The 22397-nt window shown below is 34.8% G+C and overlaps 1 protein-coding gene across 1 annotated transcript in view; it reads right to left on the reverse strand.

The window, feature by feature from the left end:
* Positions 1-21652, reverse strand: part of LOC101892222 (protein single-minded) — an 88689-nt gene extending 67037 nt beyond the window's left edge. Inside the window, exon 1 of the mRNA XM_059127984.1 lies at positions 20763-21652. The gene's annotated coding sequence lies outside the window, so the exon portion shown is untranslated. The remainder of the gene's footprint in view (positions 1-20762) is intronic.
* Between the last annotated feature and the right edge of the window lie 745 nt (positions 21653-22397).

Below are 22397 nucleotides of genomic sequence, written 5' to 3' on the forward strand. Positions count from 1 at the left end.
CCGAAGCATTTGTATCTTTTAAATTCGGACTTGTATTGCCCATTTGGTGCACAATTAATTTGAAATCGGATAAAAATATATATGGGAGCTATATCCAAATCGGAACCGATCTCGATAAAATTTGGCAAAGATATTTCTGAGCTGTATTTGATATATTTCCCTGAATATCGTGGGTATGCACTCGTTGGAGTGCATATTATGGCTGTGGGTAACAAATATGACAAATCGGATGAACAGTATATATGGGAGCTATAGCTTTATCTGAACCGATCTTCACCAAATTTGACATACTAGCTTCTAGACTCAATTCGGTCGTAAGTGCCAAATTTCATCCAAGTTGGCCAAATATTAGACGTTTGGTGCACAATCAAAGGTAAATCGGACAAAATTATATATAGGAGCTATATCCAGATCTGAACCGATCTCGATAAAATTTAGCAAATGTATTTCTGAGCTGTATTTGATATATTTCCCCGAATATTGTTGTTACAGAGTGAATATTACGGCTGCGGAGGACAAAAATAGCAAATCGGATGAACAATATATATGGGAGCTATAGCTATATCTGAACCGATTTCGATCAAATTTGGCATACTTATTTTCAGGCCTAATTTGGTTGTATGTGCAAAATTCCATACTATTCGGGCTGATATTACACGTTTGGTGCACAATAAAAGGCAAATCGGACGAAGATATATATGGGAGCTATATCTAAATTTTGACCGATTATATCCAATTTCATTAGGGTTCGTCCTTGGGCCAAACAAATGATTTGTGCAAAATTTCATCTGGTTAGAACAATAAATGAGAACTGTACTTTGTTTACAAAAATACATGGACAGACGGACGGATGGACATGCATAAATCGACTCAGAATGTGATTCTATGCAGATCATCAAAAGGAACTATGGGTCTATCTCGTTTCCTTTTGCCTGTTACAAACAAATGCACAAAGACAAAAAAACCATTCAGAATCACCGTGCGACCATCGAACTTGAACTTGTTCGATTGTTGAAATCTCAAATTACCTAGGTATGATAATGAATTCGAAACATCTTCGTATTTGCAAAGACAATACCACCACTATTATTATTATTCATATTTCATAACCAATTTTAAATTTCCCCCCATTAACCTGCTGCCAGGGGGAACCTGTTTGGATAAACTTTGATGAAATATGAAACCGACCGCAATGAACTACCTTTCTAATGTCTAAGAGAATAGCAACACTATTCTATTCCCCAACATATTGATTAAATTACAATGTATTCAATATTTATTAGAAAAGCAAATTATAAGGGTATGTAAATTTTGGTAAAGTTATTGAAAAAGATCCATTCATAGGAATTGCGTCATAACCTTCTTTGGACAATATTCTCATTCTTACATCGAACACCACTAGATCACTATCTGTTTGTTGTGAACTCTTTTGTCACTTGATGTATATACATCAATATTTTGGTATCAGAATTTACCCTCTTTGTAATTAGATTGGATGGGCATGGGTATGGGAACCCCTTTAAGCAAACCAAAAAAAAAAAAAAAAACTCAAAAAATTTTACAAAAAAAAAAAAGAAAGATAAAAAGGATGTTCAAAAAGAGAGAAGAACAAATCAAATGCCAAGCACGATGGGATGCGGGTAGCCGCGAGTTATCCGATATAAGGATAACCATAAAAATAACAAAAAAACACAATATTAAACAGGACCTTACAAGACGAATGTTGCAAATGTGTCGTCATCATATGGGAGATAAGCAATCTTCCGTCTCTGATCATATGTGTACAATAATTGTTGGTTGTTGTTGTTCTTGCTTTGTTGTTTGCAACATTATTTCGGCCTCCCATCTCGAACTTCATTGTTTGTCCTTTTATTTCTTTATCTCCTCCATCCTGTTGTTAGTATGTACGTTTCACCATGTTCTTTTTGTGTGTGTGTGCGAGTGAACAGTTTGTACTTATTCCTCTCTTCTTATCCTGATCGAACTTTATAAAATGTTCAGTTCTTCTGCAATTTGAACGTGTCACAGACAAAGGATTGATTTCTCCCTCGACCACTCTGATGCTAGCGATGTTGCAATTATTTTTTTTCTATTCGTTACTTTTTCTTCTGTTATCGAATCTTTATTGATATTTGTTTGCCGTGTTAAAGCACGTCTTTTTATTGAAATTTTATTTTTCTACAAAACATTTTCATTGATTGATTTAAAATTATTTTGTACGCAGCGCAGGATTATTTCATAAATTATGCAAGTGACGATGTCTATTGAAAAATTGATGATGGTGATAAAACAGCTTTTTGAATTGATTGATAAAATTCGAGTATTCCTTCCAGGGATGGATATAAAAATGTATGGATTGTGGAAGATTTCTATTTTCTTCAATAACCTTACAGAGGACGTTTTATCCTTATGAGACACATAGAATCGACCACTTCTATCCATTCCAGAAATTCTTCGTAAACTTTACCTTAAATCGCTTTTGCAGGTCATGATATGGGTCATACCCCTCGGATAAAGGTTCAAGTATACTTTACATTTTAATCATATTTTTCATACTAATTTCGGCAAATGTTGGTAATTTGAGAAGAAACCATCCTTCAAAAAAATAATCACGTATTGGTATCACCATCATATGTTTTTAGTTTTTTTGCACTTTTTTGGCATATTTAGGCTACCCTGGGGTAGAGAACTATCTTACAGATAATTGTCCACATAGACATTAATTAAAGGATTTTCCCCACATAGGTGTACCCCCAAGTGTGGTCATAAAATATAATTTTGTATTATATTGAATATTGAAATATTGAATTACTCCTAAGAGAATATTCGTTGGGAACGTAGATTTGTGGTGTATGAAAAAACTCCGAAATGTCAAACTAGGACTCGGAATGTCAAACTAGGACTCGGAATGTTAAACTAGGACTCGGAATTGATGAAAAATATGGACTTAATTTGTTTCCAACGCACACTTTAAATGACAAAAAAAAAATTAATTCCCATCTCACGGTATTGGGTGTAAAAGAGTAAATATCTTTGACTATTCTGAAATCATTCTTCCCTCATATGAGATGGACAAAACTAAATACCACGGCTCCGTCCGATTCTGCTCAAAGTTCACACACCCCAACATTTTTGATATTACAAGGTATGATGTAAAGACGGGATATCGGTACAGTCCCTCTGGTACCTTCCCCACAAAGGGTTCAACATTTAGGTGTGAAGATGGATAATGTCGGACCACATATTCTGGTACCTCCCCCACAACTTGTAAAACTGTTAATTTTGAATAATTTTTACCATATCTCACACAAGGTCTTGTGTCAAAAAATAGATATTGGCCTACCCCTTCTGTTACTGTTATTTTTTTTTTTTTTTTTTTGCTTAAAAAAATGTTTAGTTCAGGTCCACTTCCCACACAGTTCCCATAAAAAATACTTTTTGATTATTTTCTACGTTATTTTTACCATATTTTTACGATTTTCCTAAAACACCACCTAACCTCAAAAACAACATTAAATAATTTTGTACCACTTAGCACTATTCGAAGCCTAAATCTATGAATTTCCAAAAATGTCATCTTATCACACGTCTCAACATAAAAAGTAACCTCCACACAAGATTTGTCATGTCAAATTCTTATCGATGATCAATTACAAAGAAGTACCTTTTAGTTCTCTTAAAGTACGAATTAAAAAAACATTGGCTTAAAAGGGTAGTTTAGCTTGGAAGGGGATAGGAAAAATGCAATTCTGTGTCTTATTGTGGACAAGTCTTTTTAGGCTAGATATTGGACGAGTCTTTGTGGGAGAGATTTTTAGAAAAAAGCTTTATAGACTGCCTGAAGGAAGACTTTATGTACAAGTTCAAGGAAGTCTTTATAAATGAGCTCAAAAGAGTATTTACAGGGTTGCCCATATTCGACGGACCCATCTGGCAACGCCATAACTTTTAACAGAGATGTCACATCGTTTAATGACATACCGCGTTTGAAGCGTCAGTCCAAGGAGATTTTTACCATGAACCAATACGCGCCACACGAGCGCTCTGAAATATTTGAAATTTACATTCAACAGAAGAAGTCAAACTCAACGTGCTTTTAAAACACAGTGTTCTAAGAACACCATTAAGCGTTTATACGAAAAATTTTCGACTGGTAAGGCTCTTTCTAATCCGAAGAGGCCATATAAAAGTCGACCAAGGCAATCAGCCGAGAATATCGCTGCCGTATGAGCCAGTGTTGAGAGGTCCCCAAGAACATCCCAAAAACGCCGTTATCAGCAGTTGGGCATAGCTCGGTCCACTTTACAACGGATTATTCGCATTAATTTGCATTTGTTCCCGTACAAAATTCAATTGACACAAAGAATGTTGCCTGCGGACAAGCCTTGTCGATTGCAATGGGCCCATGGGTCCGTCGAATATATATGACCAGAAGGAAAATATACCCCAGCAAAAAGTGTGTCAAGTGTCAGCTAATTTGGTTGGAAATTGTGTCCGAAACCTTAAAAAATACCGAAAATCGGGAGGTACCTTTCTTTATATAGGGGCCATACCAATTAGTGGACTTGAATCAAACATTTTTTGCAAGGAGAGAACAGACATTTCAAGAACCCCAATTCTCAAGTTTCATCTAATTTGGTTGGAAATTGTGGCAGAAACCTTAAAAATAGCGGGAGGTAACGTTATATGGGGGCTTTACCAATTAGTGGATTTGAATCGAACATTTTTGCAAGAATTGAACGGACGTACCTAGAACCCCAACTGTCAAGTTTCATTTAATTTTATTGGAAATTGTGGTAGAAGCCTTCAATATAGCGAAAATCGCGAGGTAAGTTTATATGAGGCCATACCAATTAGTGGACTTGAATCGAACATTTTTGCAAGGAGAGAACAGACCTTTCAAGAACCCCAAATATCAAGTTCCAGCCACACAAAATTGTGGCCGTGTATTTTCATGAGAAAATCTTCCAGATCTACTACGATGAGTTACAAAGAAATATTTTAAGAAGAGCCAAAAATATTTTTTAACATTTTTTTTTTTTTGTTTGTTATCTATTCTTAAAACAAATCATTTATATCACATCGTACTTTGAGCCACTGTAATAACAATTTATTACACATCACTATTTCACATCAATTGTAGGTACTTATCAGCTAAAGGCAACCGGCAATTAACTTACGTTTAACGCCTCATTGATCGGCTTGCTACGCTCAGATCATATTTCACGGAAGTTCTCCCCACTTGGAACATGGCAGACAAGATGACGACTAAACTAATCTGTGGCAATTGGAGGAATTAAAATAACAACAAAAACGACAACATGGTACAACAGCAACAACGACATTGGTACGGCAACAAAAATATTAGAATTTAGGTTGTACTCACAATCAACACAGCAACAACAAGCATTTAATGAGTATCGGTCGGCCACACTCAAAAGACAAAAGGACAAAAGCAACAAAGTCATCGCATCAGCAGAGGCAATGAACGAATGAATGCCTGCCTGCCTGCCTGCCTGCCTGCCTGCCTACGTTGCTGCTCAATTATCACGACATATTACGGTGATTGAGCATGAAATTGTTGAGGGAATGACTAAACGGCTGGCTAGCTAGTCAAGTGCGACACACACACACACATATAGTTTGCCCATATTAAGAACATATAGTAAATTGACTTAAATTGACTGGCATTTTCTGTATTTTGATATGGAAGAGCTCGCTCTCTTTAATAGTAGAGCACTCCAAAACTAATTGTAGTTGTTTGTGTTTCTGTGTAACAAAGGTTGTCACACATGCGTTGCAACAACATCCTTATTGGTTTTTTTTTTCTTTGACACGAAACGTCGAAAACCAACAACAACGGCGTCACAATGTTGCACAACCCGGACCAACTAACTCAGCATCTTGAAATAAATATTTTAGCATTGACATGGCTGATTTGTCGATGGTTCGGTTCGTTTCTTTCAGGAATCACCTTTGTAACAGTAATTTACATAGGACAGAGCCAAAAAAAAGGAGAGTCAAAAATTATGAAACTTTGAAAAAAAAAAACAGGATTTACATAGAAGAACGAGATTAAGGAGGTTTCTTTTTAGACTAGATATAGTCTACGAGGGGAGAGATTTATAAAAGAGATAAAGAACGCCTTTATAGACGAGATCAATAAATTTTTATAGGCTGACTGAATGGATTCTTTTTAGACGAGCTCAGGGAAGTCGTTATAGTCTGGCTCAAGGAAGTCTTTACAGACTGGAAGAAAGTCTTCATAGACGAGCTCAAAGAAGTCTACAGGGTGAGATAAAAAAAACAGCAACAAAGTCAAACGCCATATATTTTTTTTTTTTAATTTTATTGAATGAAAGCAAAAAATGTCGGAAATAGCATCAAATTTTAGAATAAATTTAGATTTGTTCGAATTGGTCACCTTTGGCACAATTTATAACCTTCAAACGGCCAATGAAACCGTCACACGCTGCCCGAATGTTGCTCTGCGGTATTTTGGCCCATTCCCAGCGAAGCGCTTGCTTGAGGTGATCGACCCTATGATATTTTTTAATGCCAACCTTGCTTTCCAAAATACTACGGACACAATAGTCCAACAGATTGGTATCCGGAAATTTTGGTGGCCATTGTGCGCTGGAAATGAAGCGAGGAACCTCAATTTGTAACCATTCTTGGGTGACGCGTGCTGAGTGCGATAGTGCTGAGTTCTGTTAGAATGTCCAAGGTCTGCGGCCAAAACGTTTGCGTGCCCAAGGCTTTAATACACCCTGCGGAATATTTACGCGATAATATTCGGCATTTATTCTTATGCCACGATCGATTAATACGGCTGTTATAGCGGCCCACACAATCACCATGGCCGGCGCTTGAGTTCTGTGCACATTTTCAGCTGATCTCTTTGAAAGGTAAACACGATAATTTTGTTTCTTTACAAACAACTGGACAACGAATGTTTTCTCATCGGGGAATACCAAATTCGGCAGTTCACCACTTTCGGCCAGCGATGCAACTCTTTAACTCTTTTGAGTCTATTTTCTTTCTGTTGCGGTGTAAGTTCTTGCACTTTTTGGAATTTCAATGGCTTTACCCCGAGCTCATTTTTCAATATTTGCCGAATGGAATATTGCGATATATTCAGCTCACGAGCCATTTTTTCGGCCACTGCGACGCGGGTTTCGATCAAGTCGCTTCTTTACTTTTCGAACCATTTCTTCTGATATTGCTGTTTTCTTCCGTCCACTTCTTTGTCGTCGGGCTACACTGCCAGTATCACAGTAACGAGCGACAGTAACAGACACAAAAGATTTATTAACATTTAAATGCTGAAGTGCTCTAATGATAGCCACTTGTGGTTTTCCAGCCAAATATAAAGAAATCTTGAATTCCATCACGAATAACTTTTTTCTGGAAAATTCTCACAAAAATCCTTTTGTACGCTTGTAAACAATATAATGAGCTATCACTGGAATAACTTTAACAGCTGTCGGACAAATGGATTAGAAATGACAGCAGTCTAAAGTTGGTTGCAATTTTTTCATCTCAGCCTGTATATAGACGAGCTTAAAGGAGCCTTTATAGATGAGATCAAATTAAACTTTATAGACGAGCTCAAAGGAGTTTTTATAGAGGAGCTCAAGATTATAGTGACTCCTTATAGACGAGATGCTGTAGTTGAAAGGGTCTTATGATGCGATCTTAACGAAATCTTTATAGGCAAGTCTGTCTGACCAACCAGTTTATACCTTTGGACCTGCTTCCTTCTATTTCTCTCCTTTTACTCTCTCTTCCTATCTGTAACCATAGAGATTCAAGGGACAGATCTCTTAATTTAAATATTTTCACACATGTTATGTATAATCGGACCCTTCTAGTGGAGCGATGACTGTTTCTTATGCCATGAACTTTTAGAATCGAGCAGAAATCAGCTATATGTATATCTTGGACCTTTTCATACCTTCTTATGGTTCTCGTTTTGTAAACTCTTATTACATGTTATGGCTAAAGAGGATATATACGATACGTGTCTCATCGAAACATCGGTCTCTTTGGACGAAATATGTTTCAGAAAATTTAGAGACGATCCAGCGGGGTCCGTCAGTCTGTTTGGCTAGTTGGTGTACACGATAACTCTCGATATAAGGGAGTATCCGATTTGAGACAAACTTGGTACATCGTCCTATTACAATCAAACTTGAACGAATCAAATCAAACTTGAAAACGAAAATATCGCAATAAGGTATCAAAACTTTTACAAAAAATAAATAACCTTATAGAACAAGAAAAGGACATCCAATTTTGTGCGAATTTTGCAAATCATAATGTTTTTATCAGTGCTACGACAGGTGCGAAAAGGGATAATATCGGCCCACTCCATCAAGTACCTCCCCACTAGGGGTCAATTTTTTGAATGATTTCAACTTTTATAAAAATGGGAAATAAGAGTCCGATCCCCTTCACACATCTCAATGTTACTACCAACACAAGATCTAGTATGAAGAACGAATATTTCTGGTACCTCCCCCACAATGGGTCAAGATTTTGAAAAATTTATAACTCTTATAAATTGCGAAATAAGCATCTGACTCTCTTCAATTTTCGCACATCCCAATATTTCTACTAGCACAAGATGCAATGTAAAGATGGTAGATATCGATCCACTTCTGGTGGTACATCCCCTCAAGGTGTCACAATTTTCAATATTTATATCTCTTATAACTTGCGATAAAAGTAAGCGATTCTTTTCAAACTTGGTATATCTAAATGTTTCTCTCAACCAGAGATCTGATGTGAATATGGATTTTTTTCGATCCACTCTTTCCCGCACAAGATAGGACATAAATGTTCGATTTCCTTTTAATTCCCTCAATTTCTTTTTATACCCTCAGCCATATGGCTACAGAGAGTATATATCATTTGATACGGTCAAAATGTGCCTAGTCGAAATAATGGTTTTAGACCCTAGGTCTCTTTGGACCAAATCTGTTTCAGAACATTTAAAGTCGATCTACCGATGTCCGTCCGTCCGTCTGTCTGACTGGCTGGTGCGCACGATAACTCTCGAAGGGAGTATCCGATTTGATTCAAACTTGGTACATCGTAATATTTTTGTCAAACTTAGATCGAGTTCGGAGATGAGCAATATCGGCCCACTCCTTCTGGTACCTCCCACACAAAATGTAAAAATGTTCAAAGAAAATAATTTATTGCACAGAAAGAGAAAGGATAATCCGATTTTGCTCGAACTTTGCGAATCCTCATATTTTCATCAGTGCTAGGTCATGTGCGAAAATGGACAATATCGGTCCACTCCATCAGGGACACTCCAAATATCCCAATATTTTTATTAACCTAAGGTCTGGTGTTTAGAGTGAATACATCGGTCCATTCCTTTTGGTACCTCCCCCACAAAAGGTCGAAATTTTCAAAAAAAAATATATAAAATATATTTTTTTCACAGAAAGAGAAACGATTATCCGATTTTGCTCTAACTTTGCAAATCCTAATATTTGTGTCAGTCCTAGGTCAGGTGCTAAAATGGACAGTATCGGTCCACTCCATCAAGTACCTCCCCCATAAAGGGTCAACATTTTGAAAAATTATAACTCTTATAAAATGTGATGTAAGGATCCGAACGTCTTCAAATTTCACACATTCCAATAGTTTTATAAACCCAAGATCAGGTGTTGACATGGAATGTATCGGTCCACTCCTTCTGGTACCTCCCCCACAAAGTGGCGAAATTTTGAATATCCGTGAAGCTCATAAATGGCCAAATTAACATCCGATTCCATTTAGAATTGGCACATCTCAATATTTCCATCAACACAAGATCTGTTATAAAGGTGGTATAGATCGAACCATTTCTTCTGGTACCTCCTCCATACATAGGGTTCAAGATTTTGATAAACAAAACACTCAAATGAAGCGAAATAAGCATCCAACTCTCTTCAAATTTCACACATACACATATTTTTGCCAACACAAGATCTGTTGTGAAGTTGATATATATCTGCGAACCCCTACCGGTACATCACCCACAAAGGGTCCCAATTTTCAGTAATTTTATCCGTCATAACTTTCGAAACAATTTAGCAATTCTTTATTACTTGCTATGCTCAAATATTTCTCCCAATAATAAGCCTGATATAAATATGAAATTTATCGGAATTTATGATTTCTCATAAAATTGGAAATAAATATCCTTTCTTGTAATTTTGTATCAGATGAAGTATAAAATTGGAATATTTCGGTAGACTCTATCTGGTACATCACGCATATTTTAACATTTTCTAAAAATTATTATATATCTCATATAAAGTGAAGGAGTGAGTCGATATAATCCATACAAGGAACGTCGGAATATTAATATCATATTTTTGGGTCCGATACGAAATGGACAATATTGGTCCATTCCTTCGGAACCTGCTCCATAGAGGGCCAAACGTTTGAATAGTTGTAACACTAGTCAAATATATTTCGATTATTTAATCGAACATAGGCTGAGGGTATATATCTGTCGGCAATACCGACTGACACTTTTTAACTTGTTTAAATTTATTTTAAATTTTAGGTGAATTGGAAAACTTTCGGTCCATTATATCTAGTGCCTATTGTGCATTTCAATATTTTTCACAAATTATCACATAACAAAGAAAGTGAAGAGATCCGGCACGTTATAATATTTAAATCCGACTCAAGTCAGATGCAAAATGGACAGTATTGTCCCACTCTGTACTAAGTCGCTCACTGGTCCATATGTATTTTGCAAAACACCACGTTTCTAACAAAACTTCGACGAAAATATATTCTTTAGACAAAATAAGAATCCAAAGGCAAACTTCGAATCCAATGTATTTATGTAAATGCAATTTAAATTTTAAGAAAACAAAAAAAAAACAAACAAAACGAAAATCACTTTCGATTTGTTCTGGATTTGGTCAATTGGTCGCACACACTTATTTTTTACGAAACGAAGCAGGACAATTTGTCAGATAGTTTGTGTGTGTGTGTGTTTGTGTAAAATTTGCGCACGCGTGAAGTGACAACTTTTGGCTTTTGAAGTTTGTCACACAAGTTTGAGGTGATACCTCATCTGGCTCTTCTCTCTATGATGGTCTTCCCGTTGTCCATCCAGACATACATACATCACATTGTGCTGTACACGTTTCTCTCACTGCCATTTCTTTGGACATCAGGCCATCAATCTGATGCATCTGTCTGCCGTATTCTCTTCTCTTTCATCATCCGTCGTCCCTCTGTGTTTGTCGATCTGTCCCCCGTTTCTGTGTTTATGCATAATATTTTTCTTTGGAAAAATATGCGTTAAATTTTCAGTTTGTCATAAATTTAATTCATGCGTTTTTGTGTTTTCCTTTGGTCAATATTGTCACGGCATTGCTTTAAAACGATTTCTTTTTTTGCAGCTGAAATAGTCTTTTATTTCGTTTCTTGGAATGTTTTACTCTGTGTGTCGAAATTAAAAACAATATCCGAAAATGCTTTGATTTGTTTTGTGGCATTTTTAAATAAAAATACCTATATACATTAAAAAGGCATCTCGTAATAAAACATATTTCATGGAAAATTAAGTATAAGTAATATGAAAAACATAATTTTAATGGAAACGATTTTTTGTTGGGATATCGTGTTATTTAAAATAAGTAGTGAAAAAATAAGTGTTCTTGCTTTCAGGATTTATGTAAAAAACAACAATTTTCACAAATTTTTACCAAATATTATTCGATAAGCCAAAAGTCTAGTAAGAGAGAGTGCGTAATGCCATGTTTACGTTAGAACTTTTTGTAGGGTTAACCTACTTTGAGAGGATTTATTTGAAGTAAAAGTAATGGATATGACAATTTAAATCCAAATCCAGTGGGTTAACCCTCATATATAAACGTACTGTAAAATAGAAAATTTGTGTGTTTGCAAATTGAAAAGTGTAGAAGCAGTTATGGTGCTGAATAAGATCCCGTAACTTTCTGAAATATTTGTACATGAGGAAAAAATTTCTTTCAGTACATATGTTTTGATACGTTGAGTATTCAATCCGAACGTTTTTGGCTATCCGTATTTATACCTACAACACTATGTGTTGGGGGTATTATAAGTTTGATTGGGCCAGAATTTATGTAACACCTCGAAGCCTATTTCTTTTGGAGATGATCGCCAAATGTTTAGGGGTTGAAATGGACCAAATACTGAAAAATGTCGGATTTTGCAGTAGCTACACAGGTCGCAATTATAGACCAATCGACGCGGAATTTCGCATGTAGCTAGAGTTTAAGGCGGGGAAGAAGCCTACCAATTTGGGTGGTCATCGGATAATATTTAGCGGGTAAAAAAGACCACATCTTTTTTGTTGAAAAAATTCAAAAATTACCGCGAATATTTTAAATCCTGACGAAATCACAAAGCCATGACAAGGTTACTTCTGATCTTTACATTGATGTTAAGATCCAACAAATCGGATATGTAGCAAAATATGTGCGATATTTATATGTCTATCAAAGGAGATATGCTTAAAAGATCTCATATATGTCGAGAACGGCTGAACTGATTTCGACAGTTCTCATTAATTCAGAATGGCCTCTTGGCAGGATAGAAAAAACGTCATAAAAAATCGCATAAAAGTATCTTTCTTAAGATGAAAATATTGATTTTTTAAAATTTTCTCATATTTTTTCAATTTTGTCATATTTTTTTGGCATATTTTCATTTTGAATTAAACATTTGGTAATATTTCTACAGCTAACAAAACTAAGTAGTTAGGATATCATATACAGATCGCATTTATGGCCCGATCCTTACGAAATTTTGTATGGGCATAAGATAAGGGTCAGAATAGAAGCCTTCTCTTTTTGGAGATGATCGCCATATATTTAGGGGTTGAAATGGACCAAAAAACTGCAAAATTGTCAGCAGGTCGTAATTATCGCCAGATCCTCACGCACATTTGAATGGGGGTTACCGGACATTGCAAAAGCCAAGCAGTTTTGGATGGCCATCCAAAAATATTCAATGTGCGAAATAGTTGCCAACTTTTGTAGATAAAATACGAAAATGTCCATTCCAGTGACTTTTTGGAGAATTCACAAATACAGGAAAGACGCACTTCTGACTATTTCGTTAACGCTGATTTCGTTGAAGAATATAGTCAAATGGCTGTATCTCATATAGATGCGTTTCAGTCAAAAACCAATAATAAATGTTAATCTTTTGCCACTTCTGAAAGATTATAGGTCTTTGGGAAATATTGGTTCCAGATCTAGGAAGACCATTTACGTGCAACATCTACCAATAAATTGGAAATGAGCAAATTAGTTTAAGTTGCTATTATTCGAAAATTAGAGAACGAAACCTGATGGTTTTCTTTTATTATTTGTCACAATGTGGAATTCTTTCGAGTATATGGCCTATATAAACTGTATCATTTATTATAGTGTTGTAGGGTATTCAACGGTCGGCCCCGCTCGACTGTAGCCTTTGCTTACTTGTTTTGTCTTAAGTTTGCAAAAAAATAAATCTTTATCATTTTCAAATATTTTAATATTTAAATAAATGTTCGTTATAAATTAATTTTGGAGTTCGCTTTGGAAGCATTAACTTTTTTTTTGCATGAAGATAGTAATAGTATTGTGTTGATAACAAGAAAAGAAAATTGTAAAATTGTTTGCTTAATATTATGACAAGGACAAATTTTCCGTTAATTAGTTTATTAAATAGCCCATAAAAGATTAGAAACTGTGAAAATGTGTGACAATTTTTTAAACTATTTTTTTTATTCTATTTAACATTCATACATGGTACAATTAATTCAACTAACTTCATAATAATTTCAATAAATAACAATAATTTCATTGAAAATAGTTTCCTATTTATGAAAAGTCATTTTGGCAATGAGATGTTGTCAATGGTATAATTTAAAAAAAAAATGTAAACATATAATTGCTCGAAGCTACCTTCTTAATTCTACCATGCATGTAAAACCTTATAACTAAATTAATGTAAACTAGTAAAAATCAGTAATTTCGGCCGGACCGAACTTTGAATACCCTCCACCATTTGGAACAAATTTGGAAATTTTCAAAACATAAAATCCGTTAAAAAGTCGTTAAAATCTTAAAAATACCGAATATAGCCGTTATATTGGGGTTTCTACGACGTGAACTTACATAGGCTTTGTTTGTCATAAGCCATTACCTTATTCAAACTCGAAACTTGAAATAAACGGCGAATAATGTAACTAAAATCATAAAAAAACCGTATGTAGGAAGGTACCGTTACATCGAAGCTGTACGAAGAACTGGATTTGCATAGACAATTTTCTCTCACAGCCTGTAGCATCCATTACGAGCTTCAAATACGCCATCTCAAACAATTTCGGTGAGTATTGTACGTAAAATCATCAAAATACCGAATTTAGGGAGGTAATGATATATGGGGTCTATACGAAGAAGTGGACCTGCATAGACAACTTACTGTCATAGGCTGTAGTTCCCATTATGAACTCTAAATACGCAATTTGAAACTAATCCGGTGAATAATGATGTTAAAATCATTAAAATGCCGAATATTGGGAGGTACCGTTATATGGGGGCTATACGAAGACGTGGACCAGCACAGACAATTTTCTGTCATAGGCTGTAGTATTCATTACGAACTTCAAATACCAAAATTGAAACAATCCCGCTGAATAATGTCGCTAAAATCATCAAAATATCGAATATCCGGAGGTACCATTATATGGGGGCTATATGAAAACGTGGACCTACATGGCCCATTTACGAACTTAACTGCCTATTGGCAAAATAAATATGTGTGCAAAATTTTAGCCTTCTATCTCAATTCGTTCGCAAGATAGCGTGATTACAACAGACAGACGGACATCGCTAAATCGACTTAGAGTTTTACGCTGATCAAGAATATATATACTTTGTTGGGTCTGACATGAGTATTTCGAAGAGTTAAAAACGAAATGACACAGTTAATATACCCTCCATAGTATGGTGGAGGGTATAAAAATACTATTTTTAATAAATGTACTGAAAATTATTCCTTCCCCTGAATCGGCTCATCAATCCAAATCTAATGTAAAGCAAGTGACTATATTTGATTTTTCCCTTATGATAGAATCACAATTTATGAGGAACCTTTTAATAAGAAGTAGGAAAAAACTTCAAGTTCGCTAGGAACTTTTATAAACATCCATCATGAGGAGAAGGAAACGTTTAGAAATAAAAGTATGTGGATTAAATATTCGGATTAATATTGATTAAATGTTATATATTTAAATATATTCGAACGTGTCCCACGTTAAACTGCAAATACCAGTGAAATCGGTTGGAGAATGAAGTTAAAATTTTGCGAATTCAATACATTTTGTAAAACAGTTACATGGGTAATTTTTACTACGAAGATTGTTATTTATTGCGTGTCTTACAAACGTAATTTAAAACGATTCCGTGGAAAAATGTGGCTAGAATAGAAAAATGTGGCCTAAATCATCAAAATACCAAATATCTGGAGGTAATGTTGTATAGGTATCGTTGGAAAATTTGAATCACTATATTCTTTTGTGTCACAGAAGGTAAAACACACTACAATGTCGATCAAATTCGAAACAGTTATTAAAAAAATTGCTTAAATTGTCTAAATAAGTGATATTGGGAGGTACTATTATACATATACAGTATACAACAGGAACTATATATATGTACCACCGGAACCGTAGGTAGCGTCATACAGGGGATTTTGTATCTCATTTTCAATACCATCATTTGTTTGTTTACAAACTGCTGGACAACGAATGTTTTCTCATCGAAGAAAACCAAATTCGGCTGTTCACCACTTTCGGCCAAGCGAAGCAATTCTTTAGCTCTTTTGAGTCTATTTTCTTTCAGTTGCTGTGTAAGTTCTTGCACTTTTTGGAATTTCAATGGCATTACCCCGAGCTCATTTTTCAATATTTTCAATGGAATATTGCGACCCACCGCGTCGCAATGGGTTTTGATCAAGTCGCTTCTTTACTTTTCGAATCATTTCTGCTGATGTTGCTGTTTTCTTCTGTCCACTTCCTTCACGTCGGGTTACGCTACCAGTATCAACGTATATTGCGATATATGGAATATTTTTTACTTTTCGAATCGTTTCTGCTGATGTTGCTGTTTTCTTCCGTCCACTTCCTTGACGTCGGGTTACTTTACCAGTATTAACGTAACGAGCGATGTTACGAGACACAAAATATTTATTTACATTTAAATGCTGGAGTGTTCTAACGATAGTCAATTGTGGTTTTCCAGCCAAATATAAAGAAATCTCACTATCACGCTTGAATTCCATCACGAATAACTTTTTTTCACCAAAATGCTTTTGTGTAAACAATATAATGAGCTGTCACTGGAATAATTTTAACAGCTGTCGGACGAGTGGGCTAGAATTGACAGCAGTCTGAAGTTGGTTGCAGTTTTTTCATCTCACCCTGTATTGAGTATACAACCGGAATTATATATATATATATATATATATATATATATATATATATATATATATATATGTAAAACCGGAACTAGAGGTCCCGTCATACAAGGGGTCTATACGAGAACGTGGACCGATGTATCTCCTTTTCAATACTATCCAAGATACAATGCAAACTATTGTGACAATTTCGCATCTGTAGAGAGTTAAGGACAGGGAAGAAGTTTAGCATTTTGAATGACCATTGGATAATATTTAGCTGTAAAATATACCACAACTTTCGTGTGAAATTGTTTTGAATACTTAACAACACTACGGAGTACGTAAATATTGGCCAAATTCTCCGGGTCAAAAAACTAAGGGTAACCTCTGAGCGGGGCTCTTTGACATTATTTCAAAAACAAAATCTTCCAAAATGGATTTGGATATAAGGGGACTTCGAACATATTGTAGTGTTGTAGGGTATCACATGGTCGGCCCCACACGACTATAGCCTTTGCTTACTTGTTGAAAGCATAAAACAAAAATAAATAAATAAATAAAACAAAGACAACATTCTATACCAAAATACAAAAACTAAAACTTTTCGGACCTTCTCGGAATTATTTTTAATTCTATAAACTTTTCGGATGTAGTGAAAATATGAACATATTTGAGTTAATTTTAAAGACATTTCTACAGCACTTTTATAAAGCTTTCACTTTTGAATTACTGAACACTACCTGACGGTTCTAATTAAAAAAGATTACTTTTCATAAGAAAAAATTGAATTGTAAACTTTTAAAATCAAAAAAAAAATTGCTTCTTCTCTCGAAAATGTGTAAAATTGTACAGCTTTATTTGGAAAACAAAACAACATATAACTGATATTTTCAGCAGTGATTTCACCATTCTGTACGAGCGAAACTGTTTTACAGCCGAATTAAAGAAATACACAAATTAATATATTCCAACCAAATAAAAAAGAATTAATTATTCCAAATGTAGCCATTTCATGTTCTTAATATTCACACGTTTTCTTTTAATCGCTTTAATTTTCAACGTAAACAGAAACAAACAAAGTTGAATTGTTAAAACTGAATACATGTATTCAGCCTTTGTGGCTTATTTCATCCATATTTACAATTTTCTCTTTAAATAAAAAAAATAGTGAAAAAAATGACATACCGCGTTTGAAGCATCTGTCCAAGCAGATTTTTACCATGAACCAATACACGCCACGCGAGCGCTCTGAAATAGTTGAAATTTACATTCAACAGAAGAAGTCAATTGTGAAAAAAAATGTGAGAAGTGCGCCTTCTCACAACACCATTATGCGTTTATACGAAAAATTTTCGACTGGTAAGGCTCATTCTAATCCAAAGAGGCCATATGAAAGTCGACCAAGGCGATCGGCCGAGAATATCGCTGCCGTACGAGCCAGTGTTGAGAGGTCCTCAAGAACATCGCAAGAACGCCAATCTCAGCAGTTGGGCATGGCTCGGTCCACTTTACAACGACGCCCAAAGGTGCGTCGAATATGGGCAACCCTATATTAAGTTTGTCATTCCGTTTGTAACACATCGAAATACACATTTTAGACCCCGAAAAGTATATATTTTCTTGATCAGCATAAAATTTTATGTCGATTTAGCGATGTCCGTCCGTCTGTGAAAATCAATCTAGCTTCCGAACGAAATAAAGTAGGTTAATAAAGGACTATTGGTATTGAAAATTGGCCATGTAGTTCCCCCATATAACGGTACCTCCCTTTTATCGATATTTTGGTGATTTAAGCGACATTATTTACCGGAAATGTTTCAAATTTGGTATTTGAAGTTCGTAATGGATAGTACAGCCTATGAAAGAAAGATTTCTGTGCAGGTCCTCGTTTTGGTGTAGCCTCCATAAAATTGAACCGATTATTCACCGATTTTTATTTGTTCATGTTTCGGTTTTAAATATTGTAATGGCTTATGACAAAAGTTGCCTATGCAGGTCCACGCCATCGTATAGATCCTAATATAATGGCTACATTCTTTGTTTTTAAGATTTTAACAGAATTTTTAAGGGATTTTATTTTTTGAAAATTGTCAAATTCGTTTATTTTAATTTTTATGGTAAATGCATGAAATTCTATATCCACATGTGATTTTTTCTTTTAAAAATTGTTGAAGACATTATTTTGTTTTGGATTCTATAAAATGAAATATAATGTTTTTTTTTTAAGTATTTTCCATCGAGTCTTTCAAAATCTGCATTTTTATTCTAAACTAGCTGGCCCGGTCCGCGTTGCCGGCCCTTACTTTTAGTCTTTAATGCATATTTTTTTAAGCATTATAGAATTATGAAAGCGGCACAATTTTTATTATAAGTAAAATAACTCCATAGTAATTTCTAAATAGAAATAAACATTCATGGGAAAAATTATAATAGATAATAATCTACCGTCGGTTTTAGATATTTTGAATAGCCTGATCTTATTTTTCAGCCTAAGGCTATAATTGAGTGTTAAAAACCTGTATGATATAGAACTTCTATAATAGCCCCATGTGAAAACTCAGCTAAATTTTTGGTATTGAATTTCCAATGTTAAGAATACCGTGCTGCGTGGTATTTAGTTTTGTCCACCTCATAATTGAGGGCGGAATTATTTCAAAATAGTCGAAGATAATTGCTTTTTTACACCCATTACCGTTAAATATTAATTAATTTATTTTTGTCATTTAAATTGTGAGTTGGAGAACCCATAAAGTCCATATTTTTCATCATAGTATAATTCAATAACGAACAAAAAAATTAATATTCGTAATTTTTTCATGTTTCTGCCACAATTTGATATTTTGGAGTTTATGGCATGTAGATGTTAATCCCACATCTACGTTCCCAACTAATATTCTCTTGGGAGTTTCAAATTCAATAGTATATCAAATTTTCTTTTCTGACCAAACATTGGTTAGGAAAGCGGATTTGTGGGTACACTAATGTGAGAACTATACTCGAATAAATGCCTATGTGGACAATTATCTGAGGGACGATTCTCTACCCCAGAGTTGCCTAAATACAATTTTTTAGCCAAATCAATTGATGAATGTGGTCAAGACCAAGATGGACTCTACTCCGAAAATTGAAAATATTATGAGAAGAGGTTTTTTACACCCTTAGAAACAAAGATGCCAAATAAAGGCCTAAAGATGAAAAAAATGTCGAAGACCCCGAACATGGCTTAAATTATATGATGGTTATACCAAAACATGATCATATTTTGCGAGGATGGTTTCTTATCAAATTAAAATGGGTGTGAGAAAAATGTGGTTAAAATGTAAACAATACTTGAAATAGGGTTGTACCCTTATCCGGGGGTCATATATCATGACCTGCAAAAGCGATTTAAGACATCTTGAAAGTTTAGGAACAATTTCTTTCTTTTTTCCTAAATGTCCAATTCGCTCTACCATTTTGCACCCTTTATATTCGGTATTTCACTGACTGCAGTTCCAATGAATTTCATTTTGAGTTCTCATTGGGCGGATTATTGCCATATGAAAGATGTAGGTCCACGTAGTTCACTCATTTTATTTTAAATATTATTCATTCAGATTTCAAGGCAATAAAAAATGTTCACTTCAATATAGTATGTCAAATTGAAAAAAATCACACCAAAAAGAAATTTGTTATTAATATTTTTATTGGATACTATTCCAAAATTGTATGAATTGTCAAGCCGTTCTTTAGTTATACCTTATGTAATTTTTTCCCCGATTTGAGAATTTTTGCAATGAGATCTCTTTTTTCAAGATTTTTAGAAATTTTGACTTAAATTTGGTGTGACCGCGTTAAAATATTCGATAAATTATGTGGTGGCGAAACGAAATAGGTGTCGTTTCGCCACCACATAATTTGGTACTACACTTCAATGTAACCCGGCTTCTATTTCAGTTCTCAAGAAATCGAGTCAAAATAAATTGGTATTAATATTCGAATCAAAAAGAAAAAAAAAAAAATATTAAAAAAAACACTACAAATGTACATTCGAAAAAAGTAAGTCAAAATAGAAAAAAAAACATACAAAATAAAACATTACGATTGTACATTTCAGAATTCAAATTGAAAATGTTAATATATCACATTTTTACGCGATTTTTTTGAATATTATCCTTTTCGGAAAAGAGACAATTCAGAATTTGTATGAATCGTTAAAATCAGATCAGCGGTTCTTGAGTTATAAGCGTAGTAACTAACACAACTTACATTTATATATATAGATATAGATTTACAATAAAACGTTAACATTTTATACTCACTTCCGAGAAAAGTTTCCTATGCCGGCGGCAGTAATTTTTGGTTGAATACTGAATATCCGTTAGAGAGGTAAGCGTCGGTAAATCAAAATTCCTTTTTTAAATATTTTCTTAATAGATGGAATATCCTTTTTTTAATGTAACGCAGCACATTTATGTAATAATTTACTCTGTGGTAACATACTCTTTTAAAATGGTCAAAATTTCAAGATTTCACAAATTGTGTTTTTTATTTAATTTTTTTTTTTTTTAATTTTTTGCACAACTCACACACAATTTTTATATATTTTACTGGTTGGTTTCTTTTCTTTGCAGATTGTTAAGATGATAAGCATTTATTTAAGATATGCTTTTGATTTTCATTTCACTTCACTTCAATTCCATTTGTATTGATGTTGAGAAAAGTAGTTTAGAAAAATTAATTCTATCTAAATTCAAGAAGAAAATAAAAAAAATCCAAAGCCCCCCTTTTTGGTGAAGAACTCGATTAGTTTGTATTGTTTTAAAGCGCGCGTCCAGTAAACACAACGAATCACGACGAATGAAGAAACGCAATTGGATATTGAAAGATAAACCAAACACACAACAAATGGTCCAGACGTTGAATGACAACTAAAACTACAACAACAACAACAGCATAACACAACGATACATTCAATGGAACGCGAAAAAAAATCCAAAACATCCACTTGGAGAATCAGAATGGTTGGTTGAATGGATGGATGGCTGGCTGGCTGCCTGTTTGGTTGGTTGGTTGGCCAACTGGCTGGAGGAGCGCGAACGAGCGAACAAAGGCAACAAAATAAAATTGTAGATTCAATGAATGCTGGGAATTGCAACGGAAATGAACTGCCAACGGCTTGGTTGTCGGTGAGTAAATGTCATTTCCATACCAACACACCAACACGCACGCACATGGAGGAGGATGTGAAATAAGACTCATTTCAGTTGGAGCTGGCAGAGGCTATTTGCTGCCACAGCACTAAGGATCTCTTTTCAATTTCACATAGCCCTTGAGAGTCCTCTCTTAATTTCACACTCCCCCAATAATTCTGTGTGAGTGTGTGAGATACAGACACCGTATTTTCTCTTCAAGTTCATGTGGATTGTATTGTTGTAGGGCACGTTTTCTCTACGCAACAGTAACACCCTCGCTCAGCTGACGACTCGGGAACGGCGACGACGGAAAGAATCCAACGTTGACACATTTTACAACGACTTCATCATTACGTGTCTCACTATGTTATTTTTCTGTTTGAATTGTTGGTTTCGTTCTGTTTTCACTGTAGCCACCGGCTCTAATGATGGACGAACGTGTGTTTTGTGGGTTTATCCTGCTGCTATCGTCGCTGCATGTGTCTTGTTTTGTTGTTATTTCCCATTGGTGTTCTTTGCCACAAAACATAAACATCATCGTCACCGTCATCATCATCATCATCTTTGTCGGCGGTTCATTCACGTGCATGCTGTATTTTACACCAACATTCACCAACACGTTTCTACAATGCATATATCTCTCTCAAGCTTCACTCATGCGGTGGAGATAACTACGAGTGAAAGTAAGCTTGTAGAAAGCTTTGGATTTTAGTTGAGTGTTGGATTGAAATTTTTGAATATGATCATTAAAGAAATATGAAA

Source organism: Musca domestica, unplaced genomic scaffold, assembly GCF_030504385.1.
Source record: "Musca domestica strain aabys unplaced genomic scaffold, Musca_domestica.polishedcontigs.V.1.1 49, whole genome shotgun sequence".
Lineage (NCBI taxonomy): Eukaryota > Metazoa > Arthropoda > Insecta > Diptera > Muscidae > Musca > Musca domestica.